The following is a 22,370-nucleotide window of genomic DNA, read 5'->3' as shown; positions in this document are numbered from 1 at the left end:
TAACTCATATAAATCCTTTTACATTTTTAACAGTCGTTTTCAATTTTTCTTTCTGTTCATAAACATATTGCTTTTCCCACTTTTTGTTGAATTTTTCTCAGTTTTATTCGTGATTTAATATAGCCTTCTGTTCAAGCCTGTTCCAACTCTATTTAGCAGTGAATAGAGTTCAAGACAGAGTTTTCCAGTTTTAACTGGCATTTTGTTTTGTTCCGATTTTCAAAGGTCCTGGATTATTTTCTATATATTTTTTGTATTGTTTTTATATTTTGTAAAGTAATACAAGTGGACTCTTCGAACTCCTTGTACTGGGCCTAACTGCAGGGGCGGAGCCAGAGATTTTGTTTTGCTGGTGTTATGGGGTCGCTTGACTTTTCAGTGAAGGTGCTCTGAAATTTTGGGTTACCCGTTAATTTTCCTCCACAGGTTAATGAATTCTGCAAAGGAGGTTAGACATTCGGTTCCTTTGTTTGCCTGGAAGCAGGATTACACAAAAAACTATCGGCCCGATTTTCATGAAACTTGGTGGAAAGGTGTAGCATGGGCCACAGAAGAACTCATTACATTCTGGAGCGGATCCGACTCACAGGGCGGCTCGCCAGTTTCACTTTCGTTAACGTTGCAGCCTTTGGCCTTGGCGGAGGTCTGCGCTCTCCGCGTGCACTTCTCATTTCTACTGAAACAACCCTGACACACACACACACACACACACACACACACACACACACACACACACACACACACACACACACACACACACACAGTACCCGTTCTGCGACAATACCGTACTGTGTTAAACACAAGGCGAGATTTCAGCTCACGGGATACAGATGTAAGGTTCAAAAGCCGGCCTGCGTAACCACACCTCTGAATAGAACATTCCACACAATGATGGCATGGACAGGGCTTGCACACAAGCAAAAGACACACAGGTTTGTTCTCATTTCAGCTTCAGGTTCTGAGATCACAGACCCATGCTGTCAGTTACCAACACCCTGTCTAATGAATCGACAGTATTCCCTTCCATAGGCCTAATGTTATATGAATGAGCTTCGCTTAGAAATAACTATAAAGAGTCAGAATTTGCGCCCCACCCGCCAAATGCATTAAATTTTATAACTGGCAACAGAGGAAAAAAATAATCATGCACTTATATTTTCATAACAAAACAATGCGTCTGTTAATTGAATCTCCACATGTGGACGTTTATGAAGTTGAAAAACGACCCATTGTGATATCACTAATGATGCACTAATGTTTTTTTTAATTGCGCATGGCTAATAGGACGTGTTTTTTTTTTTTAATTGCGCATGGCTAATAGGACGTGAAAGTAAAGTCAAGAGTTCAGTGCCTGCTGCGCCCATTGGTTGAATCAGATCACCTGTGTTGGCTTTCTGCCTTTAGTCTAAAAATAATCTTTTTTTAAATTTATTTATTTTTCATATTACAAATGATAGTATTTATACACTAAAAAGTAAAAGTTCTAAATAAACCATATAAATTTCTTGGGGGTTCTAAGAGGGTGCTATGGCTATCCTAGGAGTAGCATCAACACCCCCAAGCCCCTCTCTGGCTCCGCCCATGATCCGAAATGTCCTTTAAATTGCTAAGGCCAGCGATAAGATATTCCCTTCTTTAGTGTCATGACACTTTGTTGTAATGTATGCAGAATACACGAGTCGATTTTTCCACCTGCACTGCTGGATGGGAATTTTCCTTTTCCTGTTAAATTTGATTGGGATTAGTAATGCGGTTGGCTGTCACATGCTATGTAGAAAAGCAGTTTTATGGTTATGCTGACGTAATGTATTAGTTTCTGTGCTTTTTAATGCAGAGTAATGCGGGCAGATTACTGATGTCTGTGAGAGCCCCAGTGAAACCTTTTCATTTCTGGGAACTTGTTTACATGTCCTGCGTATTGGTTAGAGAACTGGATATTTTCACCGAAAATAATTTGGTTCCTTATTCGATTTTCAAACGGCTTTAAATGTTAGAATTTTAAAAGTTGTGTTCCGTGTGCCCTTCCCTGACAGAAGACAGAATCCATGCATTTAGGCCTTTTAGCCTACTTGAGCAATAGCTGTAGTTTATTCATATTTTAATCTTTAAAGTTACGTTGTGTTAATACAGGATTTGCTAATAACAGCAAAGTATGGTCACATTTGCTTATTTTACACACACACACACACACACACACACACACACACACACACACACACACACACACACACACACACACACACACACACACACGTACAAACTTTACACAGATTATTTAACCTACCGTTAAGACACTGAGGTCAGACTGGCTTTCATTAGTTTCAGCTTCCAAATAGTTAAATCGACAACCTGGTTATATAACATTATTATTATTACTATTATTATTATTATTATTATTATTATTATTATTATTATTATTATTATTATTATTATCAACTAACTGTTCACATCTGGATATAATATAGATGGATACAGGCGGATACAATATGTTGTCCAATTATAAAATAAAATAGATAGCTTCTTCTGTCGACCGTAATTGGAGAGAGAGAGAGAGAGAGAGAGAGAGAGAGAGTTATGAAAATACTAGACAATGATAGTAATATTGAAAACAGCACAGTTTAATTGACATTCGTGCCTCTGTTAACTTACACGGCAGGTGGTTAATGAAGGAGTGAAATTTATCAGTCAGTACTCTGACGAATGAGTGCAGAAAAACGTTCTTCCGTTTTCGTTGTTTGTAATCCCGCCCTTTTCTTTATATATATATATATATATATATATATATATATATATATATATATATATATATATATATAAATTTCAATTTATATATTTATGAATTTATGAATTTATGAATTTCAATTTCATAATAATTTCATTCTATATATATATATATATATATATATATATATATATATATATATATATATATATATATATATATATATGAACTACCTCACAGTCATAGTGTCCTTCAACAGTCATTCATGTAAATACCATTTTACTTATGCAATGCCAGACAAAGGTATATAATAAAGATTATATAATAATTTCATTTATTTTAATTTCATTTCATCACTGTAGAGTATTTCAGCTAAATGTTTGATCCTTGTCCTGAAAGTTCTCATAAACATCTGTCTATATATATATATATATATAAAGAATATATATATAAAAAACTGTTCACATCTGGATATAATATAGGTGGATACAGGCGGATACAATACGTTGTCCAATTATAAAATAAAATTGATAGCTTTTATATATAAAGCCACGTAGTATAAACTGTCACCTAGTTCTTTATTATTATTATTATTATTATTATTATTATTATTATTATTATTATTATTATTATTATTCATTATCATCTCCTTTTTCCATTGCCTTTATAATCACCATGGCAAGAAAGATTCGGCACTTATTTAGTTACCAAGAAAGTTTTTTTTTTTTGCTTTTATCATTAATCAGTCTATTCGTTATGAAGATATCAAATAAATAGTCAGAATCCTATCACAATCAAAAACTTCTCTGTTTAAACGTCTCGGGCATTTATTTATTAAAAAAAAGAATATTGTTAATGAATCGAAAATCTAAATAGTACAATAAGTAAAAATTAATGATTGAATGAAAATTAGTTTTAATAATAATAATAATAATAATAATAATAATAATAATAATAATTATCAGTGGTTTGAGCTACCATTATCACCAGTATAATTCTTCCTGTTTGCAGGTCAAATCATTCTTCATTATGGAGCGTTATGGAGCCTCATGCTCTTACCGCTGACAGACTGAGTGTCTGGAGTGTTTTTGACAGGCTATTTGTGATGTGTGCTTTATCCTTACCCGAACTTTCACAGAGGCACTTAAAGTTTCAAATGTCTTACTTTACATGAACTACCTCACAGTCATAGTGTCCTTCAACAGTCATTCATGTAAATACCATTTTACTTATGCAATGCCAGACAAAGGTATATAATAAAGATTATATAATAATTTCATTTATTTTAATTTCATTTCATCACTGTAGAGTATTTCAGCTAAATGTTTGATCCTTGTCCTGAAAGTTCTCATAAACATCTGTCTATTTGTTTGGTTTATGTACACCCTTATTAATCTGACATATTAAGCAGATGTATTGCCAGTGAGCCTTATTTTGTGTCTGGTAAGGTTACCATCTTGTAGTAAGTATTCATTTGTGTACTTTCCCCTTTAATTGAACGTATTGTGTGAAATAAAGCAGTTACCTTGTGAGGAATGTTCCTCTCAGTGCCAGAAGGAAGGATAAGAAAGCTTTCTGCACAAATTCCTTTAGACATAATCTTTGATGCATCTTGCAGTTGCTTGAGTGTCATTCTCTTATTAGTGACAAGAGAAGGCAAGATAAGTGCAATAGTGATACTATGACTATCACTAAAAGAACTGCACAGAGGCACAGAAATAACAAATCAAATGTTCATCAAATGTTATGTGGTTCTCATTTGTAAATGCTGAAACTGACAGGAAACTCATATGCCAGTGTCTACTGTCCTATAAATACTGCAACTACATCTAAAATAATGTCCTATCTATTATTGAACCTCAGTCCTATATAGATATGGGCCCTGAGTGTTTATTACATAACATCTGTAAGATTTTGTGAGAAATGCTCAGAACAGATACTTCTTAACAACTGTTGGAATTTACTGCATTGACTTACAATTTTGGCCAAATCTTCACAAACTTTTAATGAGCTCCATCCATGCAAGAGGCATACTATTCACGTCATAGTGTGGTTTTATATCATAGGTGCATTTGTCATTCTCTTCTCTATGTCAGAGTCAATGCAGGAAAAAAATGCAGTTTAACAAGTAAAGCATAATGGAAAGTATTTTACCTAAAGTACAACACCAAGAAAAATAGTCAAACCTAGGAACAATCAGAACAATAGGAAAACTAAACCCAATGTGTTTCTTGTATGTATTTCACAAAGTTAGTTGGTTTTAAAAGTTATATATTGAATATAATTTTTGTAAACATTTATGTAAATTACTTTGGGGTATCTGAAATGTTCATTGCAATGTAACTAAGAAGGTAACCAACTGGCATGATAGCATGGGCACCATGAGCATGCATGCATGCATTCATGCATAAATAAATATTTTTTCTTTTATTGTCTAGGGATACATAATTAAGATGGAAATTAGGGATGTATCATAAAACATGCTTTTTAAAATAGTAATAATCTCTATGTACATATGACCCCTTTGATTGGGTTCATCACATTTCAGTTAGAGCCTTTTTCCCTCAAGGCTCTAAAGCACAAATAAAATTATACATTTGAAAAAGTCTTAAATTTGAAGCTTGGATATGACCTGTGCCAGAAGAACATCCAAGAAAATGACAACATTTGAAGAAACCCTGGATAGGAGATTTTTTTAAGCTCTAAAAACCCAGTGAAAGGGAAATCCTCTTACTTTATCCAACTATCTTTCATTCTACTTCCTGATGCTTTTATGAATAAAGAGATTTATGTGCAGCGATCAGCCAATGTAATGTACAATCACTAAGTGAGAGAGAATGTTTTGGTGTTCAAGGCCATTTGGGAGCTGCAAGCTTAAACAGATACTAATGGTGATGAAACAAAATTCAACTGTTAAGCCAAACAATGAGAAGAGCTATGCCTTTACAACATCTGAAGTGGACTTCAGCATTTAGTGGTCGCTTTCGTGTTTGAATCATTTGTCATTGTCTCCTGTGTGTAAGGTAAAAGTTGCACTGATTCTTAAGAGACAAGAGCTCATCTTATACTTATGACAAGTCATTTCCACATTAAATGGTTTTGGGAATTGTACACTTGTCTGAATTCCTGGCTTAAACCTCATTATGTTTCACAGGCCTACTCTTTGCAATCTAGTGACGAATAAAATTGATGGAAGACCAAAATACTGACTCAATTTGCACTGAGAAAAGGCAAACAAATAGTAGTTATAATTTGAATGCTTGCCAGTTTGGTTGTTCATCCCAAAACTGGTTTACATGTTAAAGTAATACAAAACTAAATTCCCAGTTTTAGTTTATACAAATAAATGTTTACATATTTATAATTTTAGAGTGATTTTTTTAAAAGCAAATTAAGACAAATATACCACTGTGAAATCCTAGTAACCCTTTATATTTATCTTTTGTTATATACAATTATGTCCTGTGTATTTTTGTCAACATTGTTTTATACATTGCAGCATGGCATAAACACCACCATGTTCCATATACAGAATCAGAATCATGATTTATTGGCTACATTAATTAGAGTTTGCAAGGAACTTGATTTAGTTGTAGAGCTTTTGATGTGCTTATAGACATTACACATTACTATAACAAACAGTGGTGCTTGAAAGTTTGTGAACCCTTTAGAATTTTCTATATTTCTGCATAAATATGACCTAAAACATCATCAGATTTTCACACAAGTCCTAAAAGTAGATAAAGAGAACCTAGTTAAACAAATGAGACAAAATTATACTTGGTCATTTATTTATTGAGGAAAATGATCCAATATTACATATCTGTGAGTGGCAAAAGTATGTGAACCTTTGCTTTTAGTATCTGGTGTGACCCCCTTGTGCAGCAATAACTGCAGCTAAATGTTTCTGGTAACTGTTGATCAGTCCTGCATACCAGCTTGGAGGAATTTTAGCCCATTCCTCCATACAGAACAGCTTCACCTCTGGGATGTTGGTGGGTTTCCTTACATGAACTGCTTACTTCAGGTCCTTCCACAACATTTTGATTGGATTAATGTCAGGACTTTGACTTGGCCATTCCAAAACATTAACTTTATTCTTCTTTAACCATTCTTTGGTAGAACAACTTGTGTGCTTAGGGTCATTGTCTTGCTGCATGACCCACCATCTTTTGAGAATCAGTTCATGGACAGATGTCCTGACATTTTCCTTTAGAATTTGCTGGTATAATTCAGAATTCATTGTTCCATCAATGATGGCAAGCCATCCTGGCCCAGATGCAGCAAAACAGGCCTAAAGCATGATACTACCACCACCATGTTTCACAGATGGGATAAGGTTCTTATGCTGGAATGCACGTTTTCCTTTCTCCAAACATAACGCTTCTCATTTAAACCAAAAAGTTCTATTTTGGTCTCATCCATCCACAAAACATTTTTCCAATAGCCTTCTGGCTTGTCCACATGATCTTTAGCAAACTGCAGATGAGCAGCAATGTTCTTTTTGGAGAGCAGTGGCTTTCTCCTTGCAACCCTGCCATGCACACCATTGTAGTTCAGTCCTGATGGTGGACTCATGAAGATTAACATTAGCCAATGTGAAAGAGGCCTTCAGTTGCTTAGAAGTTACCCTGGGGTCCTTTGTGACCTCACTGACTATTACACACCTTGCTCTTGGAGTGATCTTTGTTGGTCGACCACTCCTGGGGAGGGCAACAATGGTCTTGAATTTCCTCCATTTATACACAGTCTGTCTGACTGTGGATTGGTGGAGTCCAAACTCTTTAGAGATGGTTTTGTAACCTTTTCCAGCCTGATGAGAATCAACAACGCTTTTTCTGAGGCCCTCAGAAATGTCCTTTGTTCGTGCCATGATACACTTCCACAAACATGTGTTGTGAAGATCAGACTTTGATAGATCCCTGTTCTTTAAATAAAACAGGGTGCCCACTCACACCTGATTGTCATCCCATTGATTGAAAACACCTGACTCTAATTTCACCTTCAAATTAACTGCTAACCCTAGAGGTTCACATACTTTTGCCACTAACAGATATGTAATATTGGATCATTTTCCTCAATAAATAAATGACCAAGTATAATATTTTTGTCTCATTTGTTTAACTGGGCCCTCTTTATCTACTTTTATGACTTGTGTGAAAATCTGATGTTGTTTTAGGTCATATTTATGCAGAAATATAGAAAATTCTAAAGGGTTCACAAATTTTCAAGCACGACTGTAACAAGGACATAGACAACACTGGCAATATAACACACATTTGCTATGAACTGAAGTAGATATTGTGTTAAATTTTTGTACTGTGTGCAAAAAAAAAGAATTGTACACAGATAAACATGGCACAGAAAATGTACTGCATCTTAAACACAAAACCCAATGCAGTCAGTGACACACTGATCATGTTTGCGAGGCAATGAATGGTTCATATGTCAATTATATACTTCACAATATACACAATATACTTCACAATAATTTAGGAAACTAAATTTTCATATTATTTATAGTAACATTGTTGATTCCACTATCCATGGTGTATTCCTGCCCAGTTTTCTTGGGATAGACTGTGGATTTATCATGACCCTGACCAGGATAAAGTAATTACTGAGGATGAATGAATGGGATGAAGTGGAGCCAAATTTGTAGGAAAAATACATTTCCGTGGATTTCATACAAATGAAGTGGTAAGAAACTTTAAGACTGCTAACCCTGCATCCAGCTCTAACCCAAACCATTCATAGCTAAGTTAGGATGTAAATTTTTATGGAATAATAGGCAGGGCACTGTGGTGATACAACAACAACAACAATAATAATAATAATAATAATAATAATAATAATCTCATCTCATCTCATTATCTCTAGCCGCTTTATCCTTCTACAGGGTCGCAGGCAAGCTGGAGCCTATCCCAGCTGACTACGGGCGAAAGGCGGGGTACACCCTGGACAAGTCGCCAGGTCATATAATAATAATAATAATAATAATAATAATAATAATAATAATAATAATAAACTGTTACCCATCACCAAATATATTAAAGAATTAATATTATCTATCACTGGCAGTATGACACTAACTACTGGGCAGGAAGTCTTCTGCACTGTTTGCATGCGTACAGAAAGGCAGAGAGTTTCACTGCTGAAGATAATAAATGGCTCCCTCCCATGTTCCAACTTGCCATGGAAACTCACCACATTAACCAGCCACTTTGAAAATTGAGGCGGACAGACAAGACGATGACATTCATCTTCTCCAATTAAAACATAGCATTTCATGTCGTCTCTGCCTTCTCATGCTCTGCGGCCTCAAACACACTGATCCATGGATGGATTTGTTTTGCAGATGTAGTGAGACCATAGATGTACAATAGCCACCAGTTCCCTGTGAATGTAGATGGCTAAAACAGCTTGAAATATTTGAGATGTTTGCATACATATTAGAAATGGTAATTTTTAGGACACAACCATCAAAACTTTTGATAAATAGCATCACAACTCAATGTTTCTGTGTTGTATCAGCATCAAGTATGTAAATAGCAACAAATTGCCATGTTGCATATACTCAGTTAATAGAAAATATGTATCCTAGAGAGAGAGAGAGAGAGAGAGAGAGAGAGAGAGAGAGAGAAATTCTTATGTCTTTGTCTGTGGCTTTTACTGTAATATTTTCTCTGTGTGTGGTGAAGATATCTTAGGAAGGATCTAGACAGTGGCTAGTGCAAAACCCCCCATAATTTTCAGCAACTAGAGAATTAATCTTCTGCCTAGATGGCCATCTGTGATTTATTTGAATGTGCTGTGCTTCATGCTGTGTCAGACATGGCTGCCAATACTATTGAGCTGTACGGAATGGGATTTAACTGTCTCTCTCAAGTCAGTGTTTGGCTCTGGTTCTTATGAGGTGATAATAAGACAATGACTTCTCTCAGAAATATATCCCTATGCTTCACCACTCTCCTGTCTATTGGCTTTAGAGATGGGATTTTACCGTATTCTAATATTCACAAAATGAAACAAGATATTCTTAGGATATTAGGTTTTAAACAAACATTTATCCCTGTGTCACTATATACCATATATATATATATATATATATATATATATATATATATATATGTGTGTGTGTGTGTGTGTGTGTGTGTGTGTGTGTGTGCGTGTGTGTGTGTAAACATACAGCATATATACATATAATGTGAAACTTTCTAACCATTTCCTTACACTAGAGATAACAGTGTCCAATTACTGAATTGAACCTCATTAAACACTCTAAGTAAATATGTTAAAAAAAAGTTGTCTCATGGTGATGGAAGCAGTGCGTAAACACAAGTGGTGCACCCATACATTAGCAGGAGATAATGCAGAAGTAACCTGGATGCTAGGACCAACATGAACATACACACAAACACAAAGTCAAAACCTATTCACCAAAACAGCAGAGCAAAACAGCATAACCTATTATTATTATTATTATTATTATTATTATTATTATTATTATTATTATTATTATTATTATTAAGCAGTTGGCATCAACTGAAGAGGCCCAAGCATGTTTAAGCTTTACACAGGTTTATTGCACATTACTACTGCCAACAAATATTTTACACTTCTGTTAACTTTTTTTTTCAAAAAATTTCACACAGTTTCTACAACATTATATATGTACCAAATTAAGATTTTTTTTATAGTTTTTAAAATTACTGTATTTATTTTTCACACAATCCCAAACACCAGCAATTTCCATAACCCATTTTTCAGGTTTGTACTCTCTAAAAGCTGATAAGACAAACTCAAATTCAAAACAAAGAGGATAACAATTTTCTAATATATATTATTCCAAATATCCAACTAGAATATGAATGTTATAAACACAAAATACTATATCTATTTTTTAGGATGATGCTTCCACTACCGTGCTTCACTGTGGGTATGGTGTTCTTTGGGTAACAAGTTCTCTTATTTTTGTGGCAAATATATCTTTTAGAATTATGCCCAAAAGTCTACCTTCTCAACAAAAGTCTCATCAAACCGTAAGACATTTTGCCGTGTGATTTGGACTGATTTTTGCAACTTGGATTTTTTTTATTTATTTATTTGCATGTGTGAAGATTACAAGAGATTTTACATGCAGGGAGTGACCAGTACTTACCAGATATTCCTGCAACTCATTTAATGTTGCTATAGGTCTCATGGCAGCCTCCCTGATAAGTTTTCCTCATGTCCTTTCATCAATTTAGGAGGGATGTCCTGTTCTTGGTAATCTTACTGTGGGAGCCTATTTTCTCCACTTGTTGATGTCCTTCACAGTGGTCCATGGCACAGCTAATGTTTTGGAAATTCTTTTGTGCACCTGTCCTGATTAATACCTTTTAAAAATAAGATGTCATGATTTTTAAGCTCTTTGAAGACCAAAAAGTTGAGCATAGTTGCATGCTACATTATAAAAGGGCATGCACACTTGTGCAACTAGGGTATTGTAAGGCCCCCCCCCCCCCAAAAAAAACAAAAAAAACCTCTTGTTTTTTTATTTGTATTTTGATGGTTGCTGTAGCACCTTATAGACAGAAAAAGATGTCATCTTTTATTTAAAAAATTTTATATATATATATATATATATATATATATATATAGGGGCGGCACGGTGGTGTAGTGGTTAGCGCTGTCGCCTCACAGCAAGAAGGTCCTGGGTTCAAGCCCCGGGGCCGGCGAGGGCCTTTCTGTGTGGAGTTTGCATGTTCTCCCCGTGTCCGCGTGGGTTTCCTCCGGGTGCTCCGGTTTCCCCCACAGTCCAAAGACATGCAGGTTAGGTTAACTGGTGACTCTAAATTGACCGTAGGTGTGAGTGTGAATGGTTGTCTGTGTCTATGTGTCAGCCCTGTGATGACCTGGCGACTTGTCCAGGGTGTACCCCGCCTTTCGCCCGTAGTCAGCTGGGATGGGCTCCAGCTTGCCTGCGACCCTGTAGAAGGATGAAGCGGCTAGAGATAATGAGATGAGATATATATATATATATATATATATATATATAATCTTGGTTTGGGAGTTGGGTGGTGACCAGTCTACACAACAGTTTAAAAATCATGTGTAATTCTATATATGGTGATGTATTCTGAAAGGTGTTTATTTAGCATTCTTGGAAGGAGTCTCCAGTGTCAGTACTTTGTTACAGTCTATGATAAAGCTGTACCTTTCCATTTTCTGACATGGGAAACTCTTCAGATCAGAGGGCTCTTTTGTGGTTTATCAGAAATATGACAAGCTGAAAAAAAAAAAAGAAACTGGCTGGTGAGGGAACACTTGTTTATACCTGTTATAATGTAAGTGATAACATGGACTACCATTTCCACAGCCATACCACAACATTAAAGGTAACTATAAACAGATATCAAGTATATTTGTTAAGCTTCCTTTTTTTAAGTTAATATTTTGTTGACATAGCAGTAGTGTCTAATAGTGATGTAGGGATTGTTTGACCCCAAAATACATTGCTGCTGTAATCATGTTTCTATTGGCCTTCCAACATGTTGACTTAATGTTGTTGCAGACATAATGGTGTTTTTAAGGTTTATTATATTTCTTAGTATTAGATTTAAATCAATATTTGTATTAGTGCAATTTAAGAATAGCTCCAAGTCATTTAACATATTTTAAGGGAACAAAAAGTCACTAAAATGCACTTATTACAGATTTTCACAGATGCCTACACATTATTATTCCACACTGGTGGACTTTATCAATAACAATAAAGGTCACTGAAAAAAAATCTCCTTACATACTTTAGTAAAGCATTTTACAAAGTGCTCCACCTAAGCTCAGATTTCATGATAACCTCCAAGTCAATATCTTTGGGAAAATAAAACATAAAACTTTTGCAAATCAAAGAAAGAAAACTGTGTACAACAGCAAAAATCCAAAAGCGTTTCTCTAGCCACATTCTCCACATGAAGAGACATATGAAGCCAAATTGTCTATTTTTATAGACAATATAATGCAAAGTGAAAGAGACAAACCTTTGTATCTAGACATGTGCATAATTGTTTAATGAAGGAAATGGCTCCAGGGTTCAGCCAATTAGCTTTTAAACAGGACAACTGGACATCAATGCACATGTAATGTACCCATTACTGAGGGCCACTAACTGAGAATGTTGGTGTAAGCAGAATAAGCAGAAGAGTACATTTATAGTTCTTTAGAGATGGAGAAAGTTAGGTGGTAAGAAAGAGGAGGAGGAAATTCTCTCTAGATGGTAGCCTAAAAAAAAAAACCCTCAACTTAAATTCAGGTTATGCTAGTTGACCGTGTTATAAGCTGTGGTTTGAACAGCAGCAACATAATTTGAGAAAACAACATTCTATATCTGAAAAGCAATGCTCTGGCATCATCATTTCTTTGTAAATTGATTAATATCTTTTGTTTGCTCATCTGTATGTTCCAGTTAATGTCAATTCATTCATTCATTGTACAAACTCCATTTCCAGAGAAGTTAGGATATTTTCCAAAATGCAATAAAAACAAAAATCTGTCATTTGGTAATTCACATGAACCTTTATTTAACTGATAAAAGTACAAAGAAAATATTTTCAACTTAATTGTATTTTGTAAATGTAAACAAAGTTAGAATTTGATGCCTGCAACAAACTCGCAAAAACTTGGGACAGAGGCATTATTCCCATTGTATTACATCACTTTTCTTTTAAATAACCCTTTTTAATCATATGGGATCTGAGGATACTAACTGTTACAGTTTTGCAATTGGAATTTGTCTCAATTCTTACTTAAAACAAACCTTCAGTTGCTCAACCATCTGTGGCTGCCATTGTCTGAGTCTCCTCTTCATGATACATCATACATTCTCAATAGGAGACAGATCTGGACTAGCAGTAGGCCAGTCAAGCGCATGCACTCTGTCTATGAAACCACACTGTTGTAGCCCGTGCAGAATGAGACCTGGCATTGTTCTGCTGAAATAAGCATGGACTTCCTGGGAAGAGACATTGCCTTGATGAATACGTCTCTCTAAAATCCCAATATACACCTCCACATCAATGGTACCTTCACAGACATGCAACTCACCCATACCGTGGGCACTGATGCACCCCCATGTTGACTTTTGCACCTTTCTCTGATAACAAACTGGATGGTCGTGTTCACCTTTGGCACAGAGACCTCGACATCCAGTTTTCCTGAAAACAAGCTGAAATGTGGACTCAGCTGACCACAGCACACGTTTCCACTGTCTTTTGGTCCATCTGAGAAGAGTCTGGGCCCAGAGAAATCGGTGGCATTTCTGCTGATGAATGGCTTCCTCCTTGCGTAATACAGTTCCGGGTTGCATTTCTGGACACAGCAGCAGACTGTGTTAAGCTACAATGGTTTTTCGAAGTACTCCTGAGCCCATGTGGCTATATTTGTCACATTAGCATGACAGTTTCTCAGGCAGTGCTGCCTGAGGGCTCGAAGGTCATGCACATTCATCAGTGGTTTCCAACCTTGCCCTTTATGCACTGAGATGTCTCTGAATTCACTGACTCTTTTCACAATATTATATACTGTAGATTTTGAAAGACCTTAATTCCCTGCAATCTTGCACTGAGAAATATTCATTTTGAATTGACTAACAGTTCTCTCATGAATTTTGGCACAAAGAGGTGAACTACGACCCATTCTTGCTTGCAAAGACTGAGTCTCTGGTGCATGCTCCTTTTATATCCAATCATGATACCATCACCTGTTACCAATTAACTTGGTTATTGTGAATCTTCCAAAATGGTGTTACTTGAATATCCTATCAACTTTTCAGTCTTATTTTGCCTCTGTCCCAACTTTTTTTTGAGTGTGTTGCGCATATCAAATTCTAATTTTGTTTATATTTCCAAAATACAAATTGGTCGGTAAAGCTATTGAAAATCTTTTCTTTGTACTTTTGTCAGTTAAATAAAGGTTCTAATGAATTACCAAATTACATATTTTTGTTTTTATTGCATTTTGGAAAATATCCCAACTTTTCTGGAAATGGAGTTTGTACATATGTTGTTACTTGCAAACCCTAAAAGTACAAATTAAAGAAATATATTGGTAAATAATACATTACTTTTATAGTTTGTTGCAGAAATTCATGTGAAAATGTAACTGGCTTTTGGGTGTGAATGTATTTTATTTCAAGGAGAGTGTTCATGGTTTTGGAGGCAGCATTTGCTTACAATATAAATGTGTTGGAGCTTTTGAGAGCTGAAATGTAGCCAGTGGTTAAATTGAGATTTAGGAAGTTGGAGTCTTACTTATTTCAGCAGGTGCCAAGAATGTGGGAACAGTATTGCTCAAGTTATGTGTTTTTCTAAGGAGGTCTCAACACTGATATGGTGGAAATATGATTAAAACATACTTTTGATAAATCTGTTTCTATTTTACAGGATTAATATATTTTTATGTACAGGATTTAAGTACATAAAAACATGTTCTCCTTCTATTTTGGCAAACAAATTATATGGCAAAAGCCTCTCTTAATATATGAATTACTTTTTTTAGTCAGTTAATATTTGTTTGATTATTCGTCTCTGACTCAACTCTTAACTTTGAATTGAATCATATGATTAGTAAGTTTAATCATATGTTTGTAAACATATCTTTTGACTTAAGCAGCCAGTCAAATCTAATTAAAAAAAAAGTAGGTTCACATGAAACCTGCCTTCTGTAAAAAGACGTTTCATTTAGCTATCAAGCTCAGTGGTGAATCTCTTTGGAAACCATGCAAACAAGGCAAACTGTCTAGCTAACTGGCTACATATATGACAAAATACATACTCCAGATAACATCGTAGCAGGAAAAACATCAATAGTGTAGCCTAGTCAAAGGTTAAGGCATCATTAACCTAATTTACGCAGAAGGATGAAACAACTATGAATAAGCAGAAATGAATCCAAGAAAACCATGTTCAAAGAATGCATTTTGTGTCAAGAAAAAAATGTGATTTTTTTTTTTGTATTTTTTAAATTTTAAATTATTTTTTAAATATTTGTGTGTGTGTGTGTGTGTGTGTGTGTGTGTGTGTGTGTGTGTGTGTGTGTGATGTATACCACACCAGAAAACAAATTCTGGTGTGGTACACATCGTGCAATTGTTTCAAGAATTTTGATTAAAAAAGGAATGTGGGGGAAAAAAGACTGTAATTGTAAAAACTAATTGTAATTAATATTATCTATTAGTCACTACTTAGATTTTTTAAAAATATGACTTAATGTCTCTCCATGATTGCCTGAAGGATATTAAAAGTTGGATGGTAATTAACTTCCTTCAGCTAAATAAAGCAAGACAGAAGTTATTGTGTTTGGACTCGCTATTCCTTTCCTGGTTACAACTTGTGCTCTCTCTCTGCACATATACATAACCGTATAAAAATCTTGGTGTCGTCTTTGATTTTGACTTATAATTTTGCAAACAAATTGATTCTGTTGTCTGTGCAAGCTTTTTCCAACTTACAGCCATTCACAAGTTGGAATCGTTACTTACATTTATGGATTTGGAGATCGTCATCCATGCCGTCATTTTGTCCCATCTTTACTACTGTAATTTTCTTTATTTAGGGCTCAGTCAGTCATCCCTCTTGCACCTTCAACTGGTTCAAAACTCTTCTGCTCACTTCTTGACTGGTATTAGAAAGAGAGACAGTTTAAGTCATTGCATCTTTTCATTGGCAACCAGTGAAGTTGTGAATTAACTTTACTGTCTTACTGTTTGTTTTAAGGCATTACATGGATTAGCACAGCTTTAACTTTAGAATTAATCTGTCCCTTCATTATATCAAGGTCTCTTGATCAGTTAGTGAAGCTCTTCTGAATGTCCCACAATCCCGGTTAATGTCACAGGGTGACTGTGTTTATTCAGATACAGCCCCAAAACTGTAGAATAATTGACCTCTCTCAGTCAGGTCTTCCCCAAATCTCAGCACATTTAAGGCCTGTTTAAAAATCCATCTTTACTTTCTGGCCTAGATGTATGGTGATACAGTGATGTGTGTGTGTGTGTATTTAAATGCATTTTTTATTTATTTAATTTTTTAAAACTGTATTCAAGCTTGTATCTGTCTTATTATTATTATTATTATTATTATTATTATCCATCCATCCATCCATCCATCCATCCATCCATCCATCCATCCATCCATTATCTGTAGTCGCTTATCCTGTTCAGGGTCACAGCTAGGCAAGCTGGAGCCTATCCCAGCTGACTATGGGCGAGAGGCGGGGTACACCCTGGACAAGTTGCCAGGTCATCTCATTATTATTATTATTATTATTATTATTATTATCCATCCATCCATTATCTGTAGCCGCTTATCCTGTCCTACAGGGTCGCAGGCAAGCTGGAGCCTATCCCAGCTGACTATGGGTGAGAGGCGGGGTACACCCTGGACAAGTCGCCAGGTCATCGCATTATTATTATTATTATTATTCATCTCATCTCATTATCTCTAGCCGCTTTATCCTGTTCTACAGGGTCGCAGGCAAGCTGGAGCCTATCCCAGCTGACTATGGGCGAGAGGCGGGGTACACCCTGGACAAGTCGCCAGGTAATCGCATTATTATTATTATTATTATTATTATTATTATCTCATCTCATCTCATTATCTCTAGCCGCTTTATCCTTCTACAGGGTCGCAGGCAAGCTGGAGCCTATCCCAGCTGACTACGGGCGAAAGGCGGGGTACACCCTGGACAAGTCACCAGGTCATCACAGGGCTGACACATAGACACAGACAACCATTCACACTCACATTCACACCTACGGTCAATTTAGAGTCACCAGTTAACCTAACCTGCATGTCTTTGGACTGTGGGGGAAACTGGAGCACCCGGAGGAAACCCACGCGGACACGGGGAGAACATGCAAACTCCGCACAGAAAGGCCCTCGCTGGCCACGGGGCTCAAACCCAGACCTTCTTGCTGTGAGGCGACAGCGCTAACCACTACTCCACCGTGCCGCCCCATTATTATTATTATTATTATTATTATTATTATCTTTTTACAACTTTGTTTATAATCATTATTTTATTAGCTTGGGTGATTTTGGGCAGCATGGTGGTGCAGTGGTTAGCACTGTTACCTCACAGCAAGAAGGTTCTGGGTTTGAACGCGTCAGTTGACCATGACCTTTCTGTGTGGAGTTTGCATGTTGTGCTTGTGTGGGTTTCCTCTGGGTGCTCCAGTTTCCTCCCTCAATCCAAAGACATTTGGATTAGGTCAACTGGATAACTCTAAATTGGCCACTGGTAAGAATGTGCGTGTGATTGGTTATCTGTCTCTCTCTGTTAGCCCTGCAATAGATTGGTGACCCGTCCAGGGTGTACCCTGCCTCTCTCTCAGTATCAGTGGGGATTGGCTCCAGCTCACCCACAAGCTGCAATGGATAAACAGTACAGAGAACAGAGGTGGACAGTAAAGAAGTTCACTTACATGAGTACTGTACTTAAGTACACTTTTTGAGTATCTGTACTTTACTTGAGTATTTTTTTGGAAACTTATGACTTTAACTTCACTACATTTGAAAGACAGACAAATATCGTACTTTTTACTCCACTACATTTCTATCCAGGTCCTTGTTACTCGTTACTATGAAGCAGCTTTGAAAGTGGATGTTTTTTGTTTTCTTTTATAAAACATGATTGGTTTTTCGCAGGTGACATTGAGACAGCCAATCAGTAATCACTAGGGTCACATCACATCCATAGACTGTATAAAATCAAGTTCAATTTCTCAGCAGTGTTATTTGAACATATTATTGATGGCAGAATGGAAGGAGGAGTTTTTTCTGGAGAATGCACACACCCATGCCCATACCTAGAACCCATGTTTCAGTTTTCAGAAAGGATTAAAGATTTGTTTTGTTTTAAATGTTTATTTTGTTTGCCTAAAACGAACCACATCATGACCTACAAAAACACGCTGTCCAACCTGCGGAAGCATATTGAGGTCTGTAAATGTTTTATTCCGAGAAAATAAACTTTAGCATAATCTTGCCAAATAAGCAGAATGTAGAAATCTTTCTTTTCTAGTAACATTAGCTACCCAATATGATTTCAAGTTTGAAAAGAGTTTGTTAACATGTCAGGTGGAGCTTCAGCTCTACAGGTTCTACAAACTAGTCAGTAAATCCAGTCAGTTACTTCAGAGGCATTAGGTTTTGTAAGCATTGTGGCAATAATACAACAATGCATTGACAGAAAATGTACTTTTAATACTTAAAGCATATACGCAGAGCCATGGCCTCACTTTCGTTTATAAATGCCTTGAGACCTCAAGAATGGCACAGGAATAGTTTTAAGCGTTAACAATAAATCTAATATAGTAATTTTTACGATTAAAGTGGTTTATATAGGTAGCAGTCTGAGTGAATGACCTTGACGTCCGTAACGTCACAACAGGAAGTCTATCGGTCTCATCGCCACTTCCGCTATACTAAAACACAGAGCTGACTGCAACTCTGATCCTCCATTTTGAGCTAATTTATCGCCATGCCACGTAGATGTGTTGCTGGCCAGTACAGCAACATGACAGAAGGTGGATTTACGTTGCATTCATGGCCCAAGAATGTTCAAACTACAAAGATTTGGACGCGTTTTGCAAGAAGTTCACGGGCACATTGGGCACCTATGAAGTGGTCTCTCCTCTGCTCTGCACATTTTACTGAAGACTCATACGAGACCTCTGATCTGTTGAGGAGCGTTGGCTATAAGCCTGTTTTGAAAGAGGGTGCGGTACCAACACTTAAATAAAAAGAAAACTACAAGAAAAGGAAAGTTTTTATTTTATTTATTTATTTTTTTAAAAGGAAAGTGAATTCAGTTGCACCAGTCCTCCTGGAGTGAGCTGAGGGTTGTTGCTAAAACCCAGGATGGAATGGGATGAGACATATCGCTCGGGCAGTGACCTCCTCGCGGTTGTTGCTAAAACTGGTGACGTCCTGTTCCGTCCCGGGTTTTAGTAATTGCCTGAGCCCAGCAGTAATGGCGGAGTACACAGTATGAAGAAAAGTAATGAGTGTAGCAGCTGTCTTATTTCTAAACTGGATATTGCTGTCATCTCGCCCTTACGTGGAAGAAGTGAATGAACGGAGAACTGAACGAACAACTGAAAATTAGATTGTTTCAAAACAATCAGCCACAAGATCGGCCTTCAAGAAGTGAGAACATATATGGGTAAGCTCCAACTCTCATTAGGATAAAAAACAACACATTGTTTACCTGCATTTAGATTAATACATGTAACTTGTGTGGTGTGTTTAAGTTACCGGTATAAGATTATTTAATTTGCTTCAGAATGTGATTGTCTCAGTTCATCTGATTATTTAATTAGCCTTTTACATTTTATCAGTGAAAATGCATGCATGTACATGTATGTTGTATAAGTTATAACACCCATCCTGTTTTAATGAGAGTCAACCCACAATCAATGAAGCCAAATCAGTCTTAGTTGAGCAAGTCAGTAATGGTATTTCTTACTTTCACCATAAATTTTTATTGATATGACTTTGGTCTATAGCTGTAAAAGGCCTCGGCCTTAAAACCAGTTCCTGCTGTAACGTCACGCACTCAGGGCTGGCTGGCTCAGCAGGGCAGCTCAAATGCCAATTTTGCAGTTGAATTTAACTATCAAAAATATATATTTTTTTATTCCCATTTATGCAGCATACAAGAGTCAAGGATGGAGATACTATCCACTCAGAAATTTATTTAAAAATAAAGGTTCTGCGTATTTCCTTTAAGTATTTTTAAAAGCAAGTACTTCAGTACTTTAACGTAAGTAAAAATTTGACTGGACAACTTTCACTTGTATCGGAGTAACATTTAACCAGTGGGATCTGTACTTTGACTTAAGTAATAAACTTGGGTACTTTGTCCACCTTTGATAGAGAATGAATGGATGATTTTATTTGTGCTTCTATACAGCACTTTGGTGAACATTTGCTGTTTTTAAATGTGCTTTACAAATAATAAACTTGATTTTTTTCTTTATATTTATCAGGGGATACAAATTCATTCACAATATATTAATCAAATATAATCCTGACAACTCTTAGGCAAGACAGCCTAGCGTTCAAAACAACTTGATAGATTACTAAATGGTGACGTGCCACATGCATATACTGGTCTGACAAAGGTGAGGCGTACATATCTGTTTTCACTGACACCCACCATAACACAAAATACTGTAAGAGGAACATTCTCATCAGGATGTGAATGACAGACAAAAACAGGTTATCATTAATCATTCTGTTGACAGCCCATCATTCATCTTTCCTCCCAATTTAGCAAAAGTCAGTTGATTTATGCTTCAGGCAATATCACATCTGCAGTACAATAGACAAATATATTACAACTTATTGTTTTTTATAAATATATTTAATCATATCATATAGTATTATATCACATTGTATCATATCATATCTTTTTATATTGTATCAAATTGTATCATATCATCTTATATCATATGACAGTCATGTACCGTATAAGTTCAAACATTGGTTTAAAACATCTATCAAACAATGTATCACCTAGGCTTATACAAGGATGTCTTTTTGGGTCTTGGAATGGGGGTAAGTGTGGTCAGCTGCTGAGAAGCTCTGAGGTTATTTTATCCACCTGATTTACTTCGTTTAATCTTCCACTCCATCTCACCACTTCTGTCTACTTCATCCTAATCATTTGTCATGTACCACGATACAAACAGAAGGACAATGTTTTAAGCAAGAGAATGGAAAAACAGTTTTATGATGTATTTAAGGTTGGGCTTTAGTTGAATTTCCACTGTGCAGAAAAATGGTGACTGAACATGTGAAGCTGCAACACAGTTCCAGACAATGTTTACTTACTTCAATATTTTATGGGTACATATATAATTTCTTGAATATTAATAAACCTTTCCAGGAACCTACATTCTTCGACAATGGTTCTTTCAGGGATCATTGGATAATTAATGGCTCTTAGCATAAAAAAAATTATATTTGGAATCCATTCTGAGTTGGAAACATTCTGTAACAGGGTTCCCCTACATGGATAAAAAAAAGGTAAATTTAAAGGAAATTTTTCTAAAAATGTTAAATGATCTGTACACATTATAGTTGTGTTAAAGGAGAACTGAAGTCATTTTTAAACTTGCTTTATTTCTTAATTAACGTTATTCAATTACGTTTTCGGTTTTAGTAACCTTATATCGTGACTCATATTGGTGACTAATTGCAATTAATCATTATACTTATCAGCCTATTTGGTTTTTAGCCATGTTGAATTTAGTTCATTTGGTCCACGGCAGATGTCACTTATCCATGCAACCTTCACGAGACTTGTGCAAGACTTCGAAACGTGAAGTGTCAGACAGGTGTCAGTGCCGCCATTTTGAAAACTGTTTTCCAAACAAAATATTGCACAAAAACAAGTTTAAATGACGATTACTGCCTACTTTTTTCAAACTTTCCTGATTGCTTTCAGAACAAACAAAACTTCCAGCTTGATTACATCAGCATTCAAAAGAGGGCGCGCGCGTCTTTTGACAACGTTGGCAGATGTTGGTCACTTTGATTTACGCTGTGCATTTTACTTCCGTCCTACGACGTCTCACACAGGTCTCAACGAATCTCATTTA

The sequence above is a fragment of the Neoarius graeffei genome, chromosome 11 (assembly GCF_027579695.1).
Source record: "Neoarius graeffei isolate fNeoGra1 chromosome 11, fNeoGra1.pri, whole genome shotgun sequence".
In the NCBI taxonomy this organism is placed as follows: Eukaryota; Metazoa; Chordata; class Actinopteri; order Siluriformes; family Ariidae; genus Neoarius; species Neoarius graeffei.
This window is presented reverse-complemented; position numbering follows the sequence as displayed.